This window comes from Nerophis ophidion, linkage group LG22 (genome assembly GCF_033978795.1).
Source record: "Nerophis ophidion isolate RoL-2023_Sa linkage group LG22, RoL_Noph_v1.0, whole genome shotgun sequence".
Classification (NCBI taxonomy): Eukaryota; Metazoa; Chordata; class Actinopteri; order Syngnathiformes; family Syngnathidae; genus Nerophis; species Nerophis ophidion.
Genome location: NC_084632.1, coordinates 22382245 through 22400618, shown reverse-complemented (window position 1 = coordinate 22400618; position 18374 = coordinate 22382245). Strand labels below are relative to the sequence as shown.

At 37.1% G+C, this 18374-nt stretch overlaps 1 protein-coding gene and 1 long non-coding RNA gene across 3 annotated transcripts in view; one reads left to right on the top strand and one right to left on the bottom strand.

Annotated features, from left to right (window-relative positions):
* nr2f6b (nuclear receptor subfamily 2, group F, member 6b) overlaps positions 1-18374 on the bottom strand; it is a 30766-nt gene that overhangs the window by 5759 nt on the left and 6633 nt on the right. The gene's annotated exons all lie outside the window — the stretch shown is intronic.
* LOC133540693 (uncharacterized) overlaps positions 8927-18374 on the top strand; it is a 75128-nt gene continuing 65680 nt past the window's right edge. Inside the window, exon 1 of one of the 2 annotated variants that reach the window (XR_009803695.1) lies at positions 8927-10297. This is a non-coding gene — a long non-coding RNA (uncharacterized LOC133540693). Of the gene's footprint in view, positions 10371-18374 lie in introns of both variants that reach the window. The other variant, XR_009803694.1, reaches the window with a different exon arrangement.

Below are 18374 nucleotides of genomic sequence, written 5' to 3'. Positions count from 1 at the left end.
CCCTAGAGGCTCCATGGACCTCTTTCAGAGATGTGTGAAAATGGGAAAAGACGAAGAAAAAAATATATTTTTCGTTTTAATATGTTTTCTATAGGAGAACAACCATGACACAGACCTTCCAAAAGGTTAGAAATCCCACTGTTTATATTAAACATCCTTTACTGATGAGAGTGTTTGGCAAGCAGTTTTGTCCTACTAATTTCAGCGATCCTTGAACTCATCGCAGTTTGTTTACATGTACAACTTTCTCCGACGCTGCCACAGAAAGACGCGTTTTATGCCACTCCTTTGTCCCATTTTGTCCACCAAACGTTTTATGCTGTGCAAGAATACAAAAAGGTGAGCTTTGTTGATTCGATTGCTTTGCTGGAATGCTTATCAGGCATATTTAGTCATTCCATGAATACCAGCTAATCGATGCTAACATGCTATTTAGGGTAGCTGTATGCACATATTGCATCATTATGTCTCGTTTGTAGGTATATTTGAGCTCATCTAATTTCCTTTGCTTATGTTCTCTGTGTATTTAATTTATATTTGCATGTCTCATGACACATTATCCGTATGTACTATTGGTTGCATTTCTCATAGTTGTTTGTGTGCCATGTTGTACCAGACCACAGCAAACGTTACCCAGCTTGCAAAGATTGTGATAACTCCATTAGAAGAAGACAGCCTGCCATCCATCCATTTTCTACCACTTGTCCCTTCCAGGGATGCAGGGGGTGCTGGAGCCTATCTCAGCTGCATTCGAGCGGAAGGCGGTGTACACCATGGACAAGTCGCAACCTCATCGCAGGGCCAACACAGATAGACAGACAACATTCACACTCACATTCACACACTAGGGCCAATTTAATGTTGCCAATCAACCTATCCCCAGGTGCATGTCTTTGGAGGTGGGAAGAAGCCGGAGTACCCGGAGGGAAAACACGCAGTCACGTGGCGAACATGCAAACTCCACACAGAAAGATCTTGAGCCCGGTATTGAACTCAGGACCTTTTGTATTGTGAGGCACATGCACTAACTTTTTAACAAGTAGAACATTATTAGTAAAAATACAGAATGAATATAGCAGAGAATACGAAGTGGAAAATGGGACTCCACAAGGGAGTATAATAAGTTTCCTTTAACTTAGACACACACATCTATAATTGGGGCCATTCTAAGCCAGTCATTTCCAGAATTTATCTCACCCTGATGGATGGAATGAAAGTTCCATCCATCCATCCATTTTCTACCGCTTGTCCCGTTCGGGTCACGGGGGATCGCTGAAGGCGGGTTTACACCCCGGACAAGTCGCCACCTCATCGCAAGTAGAATGAAAGTTAAAATACAAAATTTCTACCAACGAAGGTTTGCGTCAGCCATTGTTAGTAGTTTAATATAGCTGATATAGACACATCATGTGTTGCCTTCCTGATAACACTTATATAAAGCTTTAAATTTTTTGCGGATGCAGACAGATTTTTTTTGTTGGATTTTTGGTCCAATATGGTTCTTTTACCATGAATTGATTAACGTGGACCCCGACTTAAACAAGTTGAAAAACTTATTCGGGTGCTACCATTTAGTGGTCAATTGTACGGAATATGTACTGTACTGTGCAATCTACTAATAAAAGTCTCAATCAATTAATCAATCAACATTATGAGTTGCAGACAAGCGGTAGAAATGGATGGATGGACCCCTGCCTTAATGGAAAGTGCATGACTGAAACTTTGTATAATAGACAAATAAATAGGAAATATTTATCCATAAAATAAAACAGTTTTCCCATGCCACCTCGTTCACTTCCTACGGTACTTTAAGAAACATTGAGTCCTATAACACAGTGGTTCTAAAATGGGGGTACATGTATCCTTGGGGGTACTTGAAGGTATGCCAAGGGGTACGCAAGATTTTTTTTAAATATTCTAAAAAGAGCAACAATTCAAAAATCCTTTATAAATATATTTATTGAATAATACTTCAACAAAATATGAATGTAAATTCATAAACTGTGAAAAAGAAATTCAACAATACAATATTCAGTGTTGACAGCTAGATTTTTTGTGGACATGTTCCATTAATATTGATGTTAAAGATTTCTTTTTTTGTGAAGAAATGTTTAGAAATAAGTTCATGAATCCAGATGGATCTCTATTACAATCCCCAAAGAGGGCACTTTCAGTTGATGATTACTTCTATGTGCAGAAATATTTATTTATAATTGAATCACTTGTTTATTTTTCAACAAGTTTTTAGTTATTTTTATATATTTTTTTCCAAATAGTTCAAGAAAGACCACTACAAATGAGCAATATTTTGCTCTGTTATACAATTTAATAAATCAGAAACTGATAACATAGTGTTGTATTTTATTTCTTTATCTCTTTTTTTCAACCAAAAAGGCTTTGCTCTGATTAGGGGGTACTTGGATTAAAAAAATGTTCACAGGGGGTACATCACTGAAAAAAGGTTGAGAACCACTGCTTTACGGCACGGCACGCCCCCAATATTGTTGTCCGGGCGGAAACCGGGAGAAATTCAAGAGAATGGTTGCCCTGGGATATTTTCGGGAGGGGCACTGAAATTCGGGAGTCTCCCAGGAAAATCGGGAGGGTTGGTAAGTATGGTTTGGCCCCCGGGTCGCCAGTTGAAAAGTCCTGGTATACATCATTCACAATGGTTTAGTAATAGATCATTCAATAAATAAATGAGAATGTGATTGAAATGTAGACTTTCAACTTTAATTTAAGAGTTGTGACAAATAGGGAATTAAATCGTTAGGGACAGGACAACATTCAAACACACTGAAAATATAACCACCATGTTGAATATAATTTGGAGTAATTCTGACATCATTAAATTAGTAGTCTTAAACACAATTAATATATTTATAATTATGTCAGTTGAATCCCTAAAATTATTATTAGTTGTAACTAATTTTCATCAACTATTTTATTTAAAGCTGAAACTCATTACTTTAGAGACATGCTGATTTGTTTATTGGTGTATTTTTATCACACCCATCGTAGTTGTGCAACAATGTTTGTACTGAAAAACCTTGAAAAATGTTTAACTTCTAAACACTTCTGGACCTCAGTATAGCTAGATTTACAACAATATATACGCAGGTAGAATAAAAACAAGAGTTATTGTTGGTGCTATATCACTGATAGGGCCAACTAACAGCTGCATGTCATGAAATTATTATTATTCTTTCATCCTGAAAGCATTTTCGTGAGGGAAAGTAAAAAGTAGAGTGGGTGAATTTCTGAGAGGTACTGAAGCGAGAGTTAATTTATTTGTTTTAATGTTATATACATTTGCCCTCCACACACTTTTCAACACGTCATACGCTCTAAAACCTAGATCATTTTCATTTGTGCTCAAATCCCAAAGTACTGTAAACTCATGCTCAATGTTAGCATAGCCACCCAGCAATTAGCATGTCCAAAGTATGAATATAACACAACTAAAATTATTTACATTATATAGAGAACTTAACACACTTACAGACGTTGTTTGAGCAAGAGATGAATGGAAAATAATATGTAGAAAGAGCCGCCGAAGTTTACTGTTGTATTACCTTAATTGCTGTCAACCAGATGTATGATTGATTGTACTTCCGGTTAAAAAAATGCACGCAACAGAGGCACTCCAATAAACCTGCAATGAGCAAATCTGACCACAAGATGGTAGTGTTTTTACAAACAAACACTGCATTAGAGGACTCAATGTAGGCACCAGCGCCCCCCGCAACCCCAAAGGGAATAAGCCGTAGAATGGATGGATGGATGTTACTTAAAGTAGTGGTTCTCAACCTTTTTCAGTGATGGGCCCCCTGTGAATATTTTTTAAATTCAAGTACCCCCTAATAAGAGCAAAGCATTTTTGGTTGAAAAAAAGAGATAAAGAAGTAAAATAAAGCACTATGTCATCAGTTTTCGGACATGATGTGTTGTGTATTGTGAAATGATGAAATTGCCTGATGTATAATGTTGTAGGTATGTCATGTTCAAAATAAACTAAGAAAAGAAAGAAAAGAAAGTTTCTGATTTATTAAATTGTATAACAGTGCAAAATATTGCTCATTTGTAGTGGTCTTTCTTGAACTATTTGGAAAAAAGATATAAAAATAACTAAAAACTTGTTGAAAAATAAACAAGTGATTCAATTATAAATAAATATTTCTACACATAGAAGTAATCATCAACTTAAAGTGCCCTCTTTGGGGATTGTAATAGAGATCCATCCGGATTCATGAACTTAATTTTAAACATTTCTTCACAAAAAAAGAAATCCGTAACATCAATATTAATGGAACATGTCCACAAAAAAATTTAGTTGTCAACACTGGTTATTGCATTTTTGTATTTCTTTTTCACAGTTTATGAACTTACATTCATATTTTATTGAAGTATTATTCAATAAATATATTGATAAAGGATTTTTTGAATTGCTGCTATTTTTAGAATATTTTTTAAAAATTTCACGTACTCCTTGGCATACCCTCAAGTACCCCCAGGGGTACGCGTACCCCCCATTTGAGCTCAGATTAGGGAGTACTTGAATTAAAAAAATGTTCACAGGGGGTACATCACTGAAAAAAGGTTGAGAACCACTGCTTTAAGTAACATCCATCCATCCATCCATCCGTCCATCCTTTTTCTACCGCTTATTCCCTTTGTGGTGGCGGGGGGCGCTGGTGCCTACATTGAGTCCTCTAATGCAGTGTTTGTTTCTAAAAACACCATCTTGTGGTCAGATTTGTTCATTGCAGGTTTATTGGAGTGCCTCTGTTGTGTGCATTTTTTTAAACCGGAAGTACTATCAAACATACATCCAGGACAGCCAGGCAGGGAAGCTTCCGGAAGGAGAGACGCGGAACTACCAAACATTTGGAGTGAATTTGGCGGCGGCGAGAGTGTCTAAATCTGTTTTGGCGGTTGAGCATAAGCTGTTTTGTGACTGGATCGAGATGGAAGGGGATAGTGACGGGATGTATGAGGATAGTATGGAAATGGATAGGGCTAGAGGGGAGAGAGGAAAGAAGGGGAGAGGAGGGAGTGAAGGAAAGTCGAGTGCTAAAAGAGTGCATGAAGACGATGAAGAGATGGATAAGAGGAAAAGGGTTATGGTGGATGAATATAAAATAATTTATACATTTAAATCAAACCAAGATATGAATGACATTAGTTTGATGACACTAGTTAAGGGATTAAAGAAGGACATTGGAGAGGTGGAGATAGCGAAGGTGCTCAGGGACGGACGGCTGTTGATTAAATGCAAAAATGGAGAGCAAAAGAACAAAGCAATGCGATTGCAAAAAGTGTGCAACAAAATAATAAAGGAAAAAATCGAAGTGGGAGAACGAAAGGGGGCAAGAGGAGTCGTGACAGGAATCCCAAGAGGAGAAAATTTAGATGATCTGAAAAAAGAAATAAAAGGAGGAACTGTCACTATGATGAAAAGAATGATGGCATTTAGGAACGGTGAAAAGACTGAGAGCGAATCCGTGCTAGTGCAATTTGCAGAGGAGGTCCTACCAGAGAGAATCATGATTGGGTATTTAAGCTTCTATGTTAGAGCTTACGTGCCACCCCCAGTACGTTGTTTCAAGTGCCAACGCTATGGGCACATAGCTAGTGTGTGTCATGCTAAGATGAGATGTGGATGGTGTGGAGGAGAGCATGAACATGGACAATGTGGAGAAAATGAACAGGTCAAGTGTTGTAATTGTGGCGGGAATCACACAGCAGCGTATGGGGGCTGCATCATAAGAAAACAGGCAACAGAAGTACAGCAAATCAGAGTTGAAAGAAATATTACATACGCAGAGGCAGTTAAAATAAGAAATCAAGAAAGTGCAGAACAGGACAGAAGTGAAAATAGTTCAAGAAATAAAAAACAAGAGGCAGCAAATACAGGAATTTCCATGGACAAACTAGTTGTATTCCTGGCTTACGTAATAAACTGTACAGAACAGGCTAGAAACAAGACTGAAAAATCAAAATAATTGTCAAAGCAGAAGCAAAGTTTTTAAATTTAAAAGAACTCTCCTGGGAACAGGTGCAAGGTGAGCTACAGAGAGTAGACGAGACCGAGTCATGTGACCACAATCCAACGCCATGTTAATTGTTCAGTGGAATGCCAGAAGTTTGATAGCAAATGGACAGGAATTAAAGGGATATATTAATAATATGAAAAATAAACCACATATAATATGTATTCAAGAAACATGGCTGAAGCCAAAATTAAACTTTATAATAAAGATAGGAATGATGGGCAAGGAGGAGGATGTGCCATATTTATTAAGGAAGATATGCATTATTCAATATTAAAAGTAAAACAATAACTAGATATAGTAGGAGTAGAAGTATGGAATAATAAAGAAAGATACAAAGTACTAAACTTCTATAATTCATGCAAGAAATTAGAAATTCACCAACTAGAAACAATAATCGAGCACTGGAGTGGCAATATTATTTGGTGTGGTGACGTTAATACACATAGCACAATGTGGGGTGAAAGGGATGACTGGAATGGGGAAACATCCATCCATCCATCCATCCATCATCTTCCGCTTATCCGAGGTCGGGTCGCGGGGGCAGCAGCCTAAGCAGGGAAGCCCAGACTTCCCTATCTCCAGCCACTTCGTCTAGCTCTTCCCGGGGGATCCCGAGGCGTTCCCAGGCCAGCCGGGAGACATAGTCTTTCCAACGTGTCCTGGGTCTTCCCCGTGGCCTCCTACCAGCTGGACGTGCCCTAAACACCTCCCTAGGGAGGCGTTCGGGTGGCATCCTGACCAGATGCCCGAACCACCTCATCTGGCTCCTCTCGATGTGGAGGAGCAGCGGCTTTACGTTGAGCTCCTCCCGGATGGCAGAGCTTCTCACCCTATCTCTAAGGGAGAGCCATTCACACACCAGTTCTTTTTCCTCCAAATGGGGAAACATTGGAAGCACATTTGGAGGAAAAAGAACTGGTGTGTGTGAATGATGGGTCAGGAACAAGGTTAGATGTCGTCACGGGTAAAGAAACAGCAATAGATTTAACACTAGTGTCACAAGGGTTAGCAGGAAAGGTGGAGTGGGAAGTAAATAAATACAGCACAATGGGAAGTGATCACTATCCAATCTTCATTCACATAAACATAAATCATAGGACAGAAAGCACTAGGATAGAAGGAAGATGCAAGTATAATCATGGTGACTGGGGGAAATTTAGGGAAATTACCGACATAACTTTAAAGGAAGTAGGTATAAATCAAGATATTGAACAATTAAATACATATATTACAAAGTGCATAATAGAAGCAGCCGAACAGAGCATACCAAGGAATAGTATAGGGAGAAGAAGGAAGATAGTGCCGTGGTGGACACAAGAGTGCACAGATGCAATACAAGAACGGATTAGAGCATTTAGAATATTGAGAAGAACACATAATTTTTTCAAGACATGATCCAATATAAAAGGTATCAAGCTAGAGTAAGGTATGTTATTAAAAAAACAAGAAAACACAATTGGAGAACTTTTTGTGAAACACTAAATAGAACTACTCCTTTAATCCAAGTGTGGGGAATGATCAAGAGAATGTCAGGGGTCAGAAAAGAACATAAAAATCATGTGATGAAAGATGGAACGCGGAGTGTGGTAGGAAATAAAGAAAAAGCAGAACTTTTAGCAAAAACCTTTGTTAAAGTGCACAGTTATGATCATTTGATAAATGTAGAAAAACAAAAGAGAGAAGAAACAATTAGTTTAAATATTGAGGAAATGAAGGAAGACAACGATAATAGTTTTATCAACACTATGGATATGACATTTTCTTTGGATGAAATGGTTCGAATTTTAAAAAAAGTTAAAAATACGATGCCAGGGAAAGACCTGGTGAGTTTTCAAATGATCTAAAATTTAGGTAGCATCGGCAAAGAAGTGAAATTATATAATAGGATATATGAAGAAGGAAAATTACCAGATGAGTGGAAAACAGCTGTAATAATTCCAATATGCAAGCCAGGGAAAGATCCGGAAGAGGCAGGAAATTATAGGCCGATAGCATTGACCTCAAATTTGGGCAAAGTAATGGAAAAAATGATTAATGAAAGATTAATATATTATTTAGAGTCAAAAGAAATTATAAAAAACTACCAAAGTGGTTTTCGCAAAGCAAGAAGCACAAATGACCCAGCAGTGCAGCTGGAAGAGGAAATTAGAAAGGGACAAATAAATAAAGAAAGTATAATTGCGGTATCTTTTGACATAGAGAAAGCGTATGATATGTTGTGGAAACAGGGGTTGCTGATGAAACTAAATAAGATTGGGATTAGAGGAAGAATGTACAGATGGATAAAATACTTTTTAACAAGTAGAACATTATTAGTAAAAATAGAGAATGAATATAGCAGAGAATACGAAGTGGAAAATGGGACCCCACAAGGGAGTATAATAAGTCCAGTACTATTTTCCATCATGATAAATGAAGTTTTTAGTGAAGTGGAAGGGTTAGAGGAGGTGGAATTGTTTGCTGATGATGGAGTGATGTGGAAGAGAGGTAGAAATACAAAACATATAGAAAAGAAGATTCAAAAAGCGGTAAATAATGTTCAAGACTGGGGGATGCTTAGGGTTTAAGATTCTCTGTTGGAAAGACAAAAGTCATAAATTTTACGGAGAGGAAAGTACAAAACAAGCTCCAAATAAATCTCTATGGAGAAAACATAGAAGAGGTACAAGTATTTAAATATTTAGGAATATGGTTTGATAAAAATATTAACTGGTCAACCCACATCAGCAAAATAGTGGAGAAAAGTAAAAAGGTGTTAAATATAATGAGGGCTTTGAGGGGTAAAGATTGGGGGGCTGATAGGTTGACATTGAAAACAATACATATCACTTTAATTCGATCTGTTATTAACTACGGATGCATTTTTTATCAATCTGCTTCAAAAACACTACTTGGGAAAAAGGTTATGTTGTGGAGCTACTAAATCTACTCCAGTGGCAGCATTACAAGTAGAAATGAACGAAAAACCTTTGGACATGAGGAGAGATCAACTCTCAGCAGTGTATTGGGCAAACTTAAAAGGATCCAAGCAAGGACATCCAACCCGTCAAGTGCTAATAAACTGCCAAGAAAAAGAGAAGAAAAAAATGTATAGTTTTGGGTGGATAATAGGAGATATATGTATCAAAGCACAAATTGACAATATTAAAGTTAGCCCTACAGTACCAATTCCTGCATTACCACCGTGGATGTATGAAAACCCAAAAGTAAACATGCAATTACTGAAGAATAGAAATTTAAATAGTTAACAGATAGAACATTGGATTGAGGAAATGTTTTTTGATAACATCATGATATTCACAGATGCATCAAAAACTATAAATAGTAAAGTAAGAGCTGCTGTAGTTATCCCCCAAGGAAATATAGTGTTAAATAAAAGAATCAGTGATAAACTATCTGTTTTTACCGGGGAATTGGTAGCAATTTATATGGCAGTTAATTGGATAGAGGAAAACAAAGCAAGGAAAGCAGTCGTGTGCTCCGACTCCAGCAGTGCATTGACGAGCATAAAAAACATAGCATCAGACACAAGACAAGATATAATTTATGAAATAGTTCAGGCAATCTACAGGATAAATAAAGCGGGAGGTGTGGTAACATTTCTCTGGGTTCCTGCTCATGTAGGAGTTGAGGGAAATGAGTTAGCTGATAGATACGCAAAACAAGCAACCACTAAAACAGAAGTAAATATGGAGATTAAGCACCGTAAAGAAGAAATGAAGAGCATAATTAAGATAGAACACAATAAAAAGTGGCAGAATAATTGGAATAAGGAAATAAAAGGTAGAGAGTTTTACAAAGTCCAGAGGAGAGTAGGTGTCATGAGAGGAGGGGGTAGAAATAGGAAAGAAGACATTATTACTAGAATGAGATTAGGACATACATATCCAAACAGTTCACTAAAATTGATAGGAAAACATACTACAGGGCTGTGTGATTTTTGCCATCAAATAGAGAATGTTGACCATGTTTTAATACAATGTAGGAAATACAATAGAGAAAGAGAAATACTGGAAAATAAGTTAGCAAAAGAAAATATTAGGTTAGAAGTGGGAAGTATATTAGGATTGCATTCAGAAAACATAGGATACAAAGCAATATACACATATTTAAAAAACACTGGGTTAACACTCCATTACAGTAGGTGGCGGTAATGCACACCAGAAGGTTGCTTGCCAACTGCCATAAAAACAAAAGAAGAAGAAGAAGAAGAAACATACATCCAGTCGACAGCAATTAAGGTAATACAACAGCAAACTTCGGCAGCTCTTTCTACATATTATTTTCCATTCATCTCTCGCTCAAGCAACGTCTGTAAGTGTGTTAAGTTCTCTATATAATGTAAATAATTAAGTTGTGTTAAATTCATACTTTGGACATGCTAATTGCTGGGTGGCTATGCTAACATTGAGCATGAGTTTACAGTACTTTGGGATTTGAGCACAAATGAAAATGATCTAGGTTTTAGAGCGTATAAAGTGTGTTAAAGTGTGTGGAGGGCAAATGTATATAATACTAAAACAAATAACAAATTAACTCTAGCTTCACTACCTCTCAGAAATTCACCCACTCTGCTTTTTACTTTCCCTCACGAAAATTCCTTCAGGATGAAAGAATAATAATTATTTCATGACATGCAGCTGTTAGTTGGCCCTATCAGTGTTATAGCTGTTGCGATCTGCTGCTCAGATCTTCACATGTTTGTTTTTTCATTCTCAGTCTGACCCGTTTATTTCCTGTATTTGTCCATCACTATGGTTACACATCAGCGTACCTGCTGCTCACACCCCGCACACCTGCTACAGATAATCACCGTCACTTTATAAACCGTCCTCTTTTGTTTGTTCAGTCTGGGTTCATGATTTGCTTTTCACGCAACAAGTTACGCCTGCAATACTCTTAAGTATGTATATTATCGCTAAGCTTTTCACGCTAGCCATTCATTGTTCATTCCAGTTCTCATGCTGAAGTTTTTGTTTTACTGTTTTATGTGCCAGTTTATTTCTCATTGTTGTATATCCTACCTTTTATGCTAGCGTCCTTTGTTTGTTTTATCCTACTAGCTCTAGCATTTTTGTTGTATAGCTCTTTTTGTTATTTAAATACATTTTGTATATCTTACCTTTGCTGTGTTCACTTGACGCATCCTCGAGGGAATCGAACCTGGCATCACAATGCCGAACCGGCGTAACAGTATGAACCCAGCAAAAAAGAATTCCCTCGCGTCGAACCAGAGGAATGAATATATTTATGAAGGATTTTTGAATTGTTGCTATTTTTAGAATATTTAAAAAAAAATCTCACGTACCCCTTGGCATACCTTCAAGTACCCGCAGGGTACGCGTACCCCCGTTTGAGAACCAATGCCTTAAGGGCACTGCCTTAAGCGTCCTCTACAACCTTTCGTCGCGTCCGCTTTCGCCTCATACAAACAGAGTGCCGGCCCAGTCTCATAATATATATGTCTTTTACACACACATGAGTGAATGCAAGGCATACTTGATCAACAGCCATACAGGTCACACTGAGGGTGGCCGTATAGACACCTTTAACACTGTTACAATAATGCACCACACTGTGAAACCACACCAAACAAAAATGACAAACACATTTCGGGACAACATCCGCACTGTAACACAACAGAATACATACCCAGAACCCTTTACAGCACTAACTCTTCCGGGACGCTACAATATACACCCCCGCTACCATCAACCACCCCACATCCCATCTCCACCCACCTCTGCCCTCCTCAAGGTTGGCAAGTATGGGCCAAACTCGGGGCACCAGCCCCCGAGTTCTGTTCAAAACTTGGGGGAGAAACATTTTTGCATCTTGGACTGCTGTGAATACAATGGCTGATCCATCCGTCCATCCATTTTCTACCGCTTATCCCTTTTGGGGTCCATGCATTGATTTTTTTTTATCCTTGATAGCGAACATACAATACATAACTGAGGTATTCCTCAAAGCAAATGCGTTTTTTTGATGCTAATATACTTTTGCTTTGCTATTGACATGCTGCTGATTAGTATTAAGGATTTTATGTGACAATTTCAAAGTTAAATACTTACAGTATAAATACTTTTGGGGTGCAACAAAAAAAACCAAAACAAAACAACACACCATAAACTATACACTACTGCCATCTAACGTCTTGGACTTGCAATTGTAATTGCCACTTAATGTCATACTTGCAAATGGGATTCAGAAATATGATAGTGAAACATGATATAACAGCTGGATAGCAGTTATCATGATTAGCAAATTTTTGAATGTTGCAAATAAACATTACATTCAAAAATCAATAACAATAATAAAATAATCAAAAACAGTTATAAAAAAATTTATATTTATTAACAGGAACCAAACTATTGGTACCGGTGAGTACCAGTATCAACTCATAGGTACTGGGAATTGGCACAGAAACGGTTCAAATGTTAGTTACATACATCGTTAGTGATTTATCTAACTAAGGTTTTGCTGTAGCTTGTTTACCTCAGATGCAGACAGTAGCCATTTGTTCAACTTCTTTAGTTATACTAGTGGTGTTCCTCAAGATTCATTCTTAGGTCCCATCTTTTTCATCATTTGGACTATTCAACTGGCGGCTCTCGAGTTCAGTTAAAAAAAGTTGTGTTTTGCAATACATTTTTAAAACACTAAAATGCTGTCATAAAGATGATCTTTGACTACGTTTTTTGCAGAAGGTAAATAAGTGTGGACCTTTTATTGTAGCTAGGTTTACAAAACAATGGGGATGTAACTGCATCACAATTTTATGGTACTATATTATCACAGTATTAATGCCCCGGTACTATATTTTTGTGGTATATGTCTGAAAAAAAGATACCAAAATGTATAAAATGAAGTGACGGGAATGTTTAGGATAAACATGCTTACTGTAATTGAACACAAACATGATACTCAAATGTTCTATAAATATAAACATGATTATAATCATATTTATTAAGGCTGAAACGACGCATCGATGTATTCGACGTCATCGATTTATTCCACGTCATCGATGACGTAAATACGTCGACGCCATTTTTGTGCGTCGGCGCGTCACATATTTGCGTCACACTACTGTCATGGCGGAGCGCAAAGCAGACTGTGCGAGCGAGGGGAAAAAAGCACGCCAAAAGTGTGGGAGTATTTCAATAAACGGTCTAATAATGTTGTTGTATGCACACTGTGTCGAGCGGAGAGGGCCTATCATAGCAGCACAACGGCTATGAAGGAACATTTGAAAAGAAAACACCCGACAGCGTTCCTGCCACCACCATCAACTGGTCAATCGTCCGCGTGAGTATATGTTGCCATCATTACACAAAAACATGAATGTGTCATTTGTATCTGCGTTGTAAATTCATAAACTAAAGCACTGTTTCGCTCTGAGAAGCACGTTTAGCGTGCCTGTTCAGTGTTTTTTTTTTTTGTGTTTACAAAGGCGCGCTCCTCTTTAACGCTAACGTTAATTAGTTGTACCTTCCACAACATTAACAGTTACATATACTATGTGCAAACGAACAATTAACTTTCACTTTAATCATACTATCATTGTTGTTATTAAACCAATTTAACAAGATAATGTGTGTAGTTTAATTAACCTTTTGTATTAAAGTAAGCTGTATTTGGGTATATTTAAAATGAAAATTAAATGTTGTCTCTTATGTTGCAGCAAACGACAAAGCAGTGTCCAGGATTTTTTTCCCAAAGAGGCATGGGACTGAAGGCACACCCCAAGTGGCCGCTGACGTGACTGATGGTATCCTGGAAATGATGGTCATAGACATGAGGCCATTAAATACGGTAGAAAGGGAAGGGTTTCAAAAAATTATCAAACGGTTTCACTCTGGCTACACATTACCATCAAAAACCCACTTCACTAAGCTTATGGAGCAAAAATACACAAAGAAAATGAATGAAGTCAAAGCAATCCTTAAAAATGTGAAAGGAAAACTGACACAACTGATGCATGGACAAGTATGGCCACTGAAGCTTACCTTGGTGTCACCATTCACTTTGTTCATGATGAGTGGGAGCTTACCTCAATTAACTTGACAACAATGCCCCTCAAAGAAAGACACACTGCAGAAAACATTGCCTCTTGGATTGAGGATGTTGTCAATAAGTTTGAAATAAACATAAAACAAGTACAAGTCATTGTACATGACAATGCTGCAAATGTTTTTGCAATTTTAAGAGTTCTTGAGGAAAGACGTGGTGTTTCATCCTTCAAATGTGCTGGCCATACTCTACAGCTTGTAGTTAATCATGCTCTAAAGGACAACTACATCAGCAGAGCTTTAGGAGCAGCAAGAAGTTTGGTCGAGCACTTCAGAAAAAGTGAGCAGGCCGGTACAAAACTAAAGGTTAAGCAAAAACAAATGGGTTTGCACTGGATGTTTACTTTTATATTTACACATTAAAAAGCAAATAAGCTACTTTTAATTTTCTTAAATGTTAAAAGTTTTAAATGTTTACGTTGTTACAGAACATTTTGTCATGTTGTTGTCAATGTTGACTGAGGCCATACTTTATTTTTTTGTAAATAAAAGCCATGCCCTTTGAAAAAACTGGCCTACATTTATTTTTTCATCTTCATTTAAAAAAAAAAAATCATTAGTAAAAGGAAAAATAATCTATAGATTAATCCAAAAAATAATCTATAGATGAATCGATTAATCCAAAAAATAATATACAGATTAATCGATAGAAAAATAATCGTTAGCTGCAGCCTTAATATTTATTACTACAAACATGTGTTTATAAGCGCAAATAATTGTGCAGGAACATCTGCTGTTTCAAGCAAATATATGAAAAAAAAAAACTTACAGTTGATGTCTTTAAAGAGACAATGTTTAGATGTTTGGATTAGCTTCTTTGCTTCAAATATTTTTCTGGGTGCGGTTTATGAGGATTTGACTTGTCCAAGGAGTACCCTGCCTTCCACCCGAGTGCAGTTGGATAGTTTACATTTTATTTTTTTTTTTTTTTGTGATTTCGTTCCGTGCCCTGCTGTGACCAGCTGGCTGTGTCAGCTTGGAAACACTTGAGAAAAAAGTGGCACACTATGCTTTGCAGAACGCAGACTTTCTTACCTATGCCAAAGAGGTTATGTTTTTATCAGGGTTTGTTTGTCTATTTGTTAGCAACATTACTCAAACCGACTTTGATGACATTTTCAGGAAATGTCCAAAAAAAACAATTCCTCTTACCTACTACAAAGTAGAACTGGGCGATACATCGAGGTTGTAAAATGTATTTTTAAACAACTTATGAATGAAGAAAATATTGTTCTATCGATATAATTTATTTCACATTAAAATGACCAAACACCGCTTATTTGTTGTGTTCCTTGTTCTCGCCCTCCATGGGCTACAAAGCCCCTCCACTTCCTCCTTCCAAGACTATAAAAACATCCATGTTTACTATGATGAGTCACGATTCCTTAGGGACAGGCCAATCAGAGGCAAGATAGGGCGGGTCATCGAATCAGGAAGGGAAAACACAAAGTGCCTGCCTGAAAATGCATTTTTTTTAATCTGAGTTTAACGCATTTTGCATTATTTGCACAGCTATGGTATTTATTTTACGTAGAAATAATATTTTTCTATTTTATTGATGTTATGTAATTCTGTGCTACTTAAACACTTTATTTTCTGTGCTGTTAATACCCATCTTGACTAACTGGGTTAATAAAAGTGCCACTGACTGTTTACAGTACAGTTGTCATTCACTTTGATTTCACTGAATATTACTCAAATTTGAATATCTTTATATGTATACTTTCATTGAAAAATATATCAAGATATATATTGAATATCGACTTTAAGTTAAAATGTATCGAGATATACTTTTTCGTCCATATTGCCAAGCCCTACTACAAATATTCGCTTTTTGCTTACGATGTTCCACGCCCCCACTTTGCTGCTCCTGCGCTGCATAGAAAATTCTGGGAGATGTCGTTTATTTTCAGACCCGGCCAACGCTATAGCGCCAGAAAAAAACTATGCACCAAGCTTTCGTTTGATACCGTCGAACGTCACAGCATTATTGTAAAGACTTTGAAACGGTAATACCACGATATCTACAATACCGTAAGAGCCCTACAAATCAATAATATTAGCTGCAGTGGATGTTCAGTTTTAAAATTGTGGTTATAATTTGAAGTACCAGTGAACCTTTTGGACTTACTTGCTCATTGCTATACAGTAAATGAGCTGTTGAAAAAACTTTTGACTGGTATCTTGTATAATTTCTAAATATTGTGCCTTTCATAAAGTATATACCACAATGGGAAAGGATGACCTGTTCCTTTATGAGGCCAAAGTTAACCTCCACATTTCCAGGTAGTGTGGAAACAGCGCCTGGTGGGTCACGGTCACAGTCAGTCAATAATAACCCAGCCCAATATAACCTCTCTTTCCTTAGTGTGGACACCACACTTCAGTCAGCAGACCTTAACATGATTGTCAATACTTTCCTAAAATAAGATAATTAGGGAGGAAATGCACCATTTTAACAAACTGTTAAACAAAACAAATGAAGAAGATGGAAAAAAAGACATTTATGTATGTAACATGTATGTATACACAGCATGTATTGCAAAATATGTTGCTCTTTTTCTTCTTATTTAAATGGTCTCATTGGATTTAGCTACCCCCCGACCCCCATCCCTGAAAATCAACAGCTGCGAGGAGTTGAGCGCCATGGTGAAAACACGCCTTTAGTTGACAGTATAAATATTGTGCTTGGGTCCCTGAGAAAGGTCACTGCTTGCCGCTCTGCGTCAGCTAGTAAAGATAAAGGGAATCATACTGTTTTAAACTTACTTATATATCTTGAATTGTCATCAAAAAGCAGTTAAAAACGGCTTTGGGTTGTTTTACTTACAACTTATTACTTTTTTTTTTAGAGTCAGACCTTTTCAGTATTTGTTATTGAAATATTACTTCACCAAATCAAAAAGGAAAGGAAAAAGTCCTGTGTATCAAAAGCCAAACGCACAACACTGATGTGTGGCTAAAGGTCAAAGTGTATCCACACAGTGGGCTTGTTGAGAGTTACACATTTACACCAACACATGACCAGTCATGTGAGCATTGATCGACAAGGATGATATTTTTTCATTCGTCATATTCTCATTAGAGTCGCAGGTGAGCTGGAGCCTATCCCAGTTGAGTTTGTGCTATTTACAGTATATATTTAAATGATCAAATATTTTTGTGTCTCCCATTTGAGGTTAAATATGTATGTTTTGCCATGGAGTGAATGAGCATGTATTTGTTCAGCATGTAACTATACGTCGCTGTCATACAGAGCTTGCCGGAGCTCATAAACACATAATGGGACTGTTTGTGAATATTGCTGGTCTCAAGTTGCGCGACATGACCGATGTAAATTTGGCCTACTATAGAGATTTTAATTCTATCACCCTATTGTGACTAGTTATGGGTACTAAAATTCATTACTTTTATTACGTCCGTATTGACACACTTATTTGTATTCCAGTGGCTGGCAACATCTAGCTGCTAAACAACAGCTCATGGCACAACGTATTATGGTAAATAGTGTTTTACTATACCCGTAATGATACCCAAAGCGCTTTACATTATTTGTCACATTCACCCATTCTGTGGTTGAGGATTAATCTAACACTCAGAGTAACTTAAACAAATCTACAAACAAACTTGATATCCTGCCAAACAGTCACAATTTGTTGTGTCTGCCTCTAAGTAATGTTGCACATTTTCATGCCATCAAGGCAAACATGTCTGATAGAAAGCGCTCTTAAGTAAAGCGCCACTTTTCTTAATGCTAATTTAAATTGGATATGTCATATACATGCTACTTTGATTGATTGAAACTTTTATTAGTAGATTGCACAGTACAGTACAGTACATATTCCGTACAATTGACCACTAAATGGTAACATCCGGATAAGTTTTTCAACTTGTTAATCAATTGATGGCAAAATGTATTAGCATTAGCATCAGACTGGCACAACTTCATGGCAAAGACTACTTTTTGACTGTGTCAACAGAGGAAAATTTGGACAACTGGACAGTATAGTTAATATGATTAGCTCACTGTTTATTGATTGATTGACAAATTTATGTTTTGTTATCAAATAAATGAACATTTATAACCACATGAACACACACATAAGTAGTGAAAATTTGTACCATATCCATTAAGACGTGAAATGTTTTCGGGGTGGAAATGTGTGTGTCATGACAGAGTTGGCTAGCACGCGTGGCCAATGTACGTTTCCTTCGTACTAATCTTCGCCTCCATGCCGGCAAATAA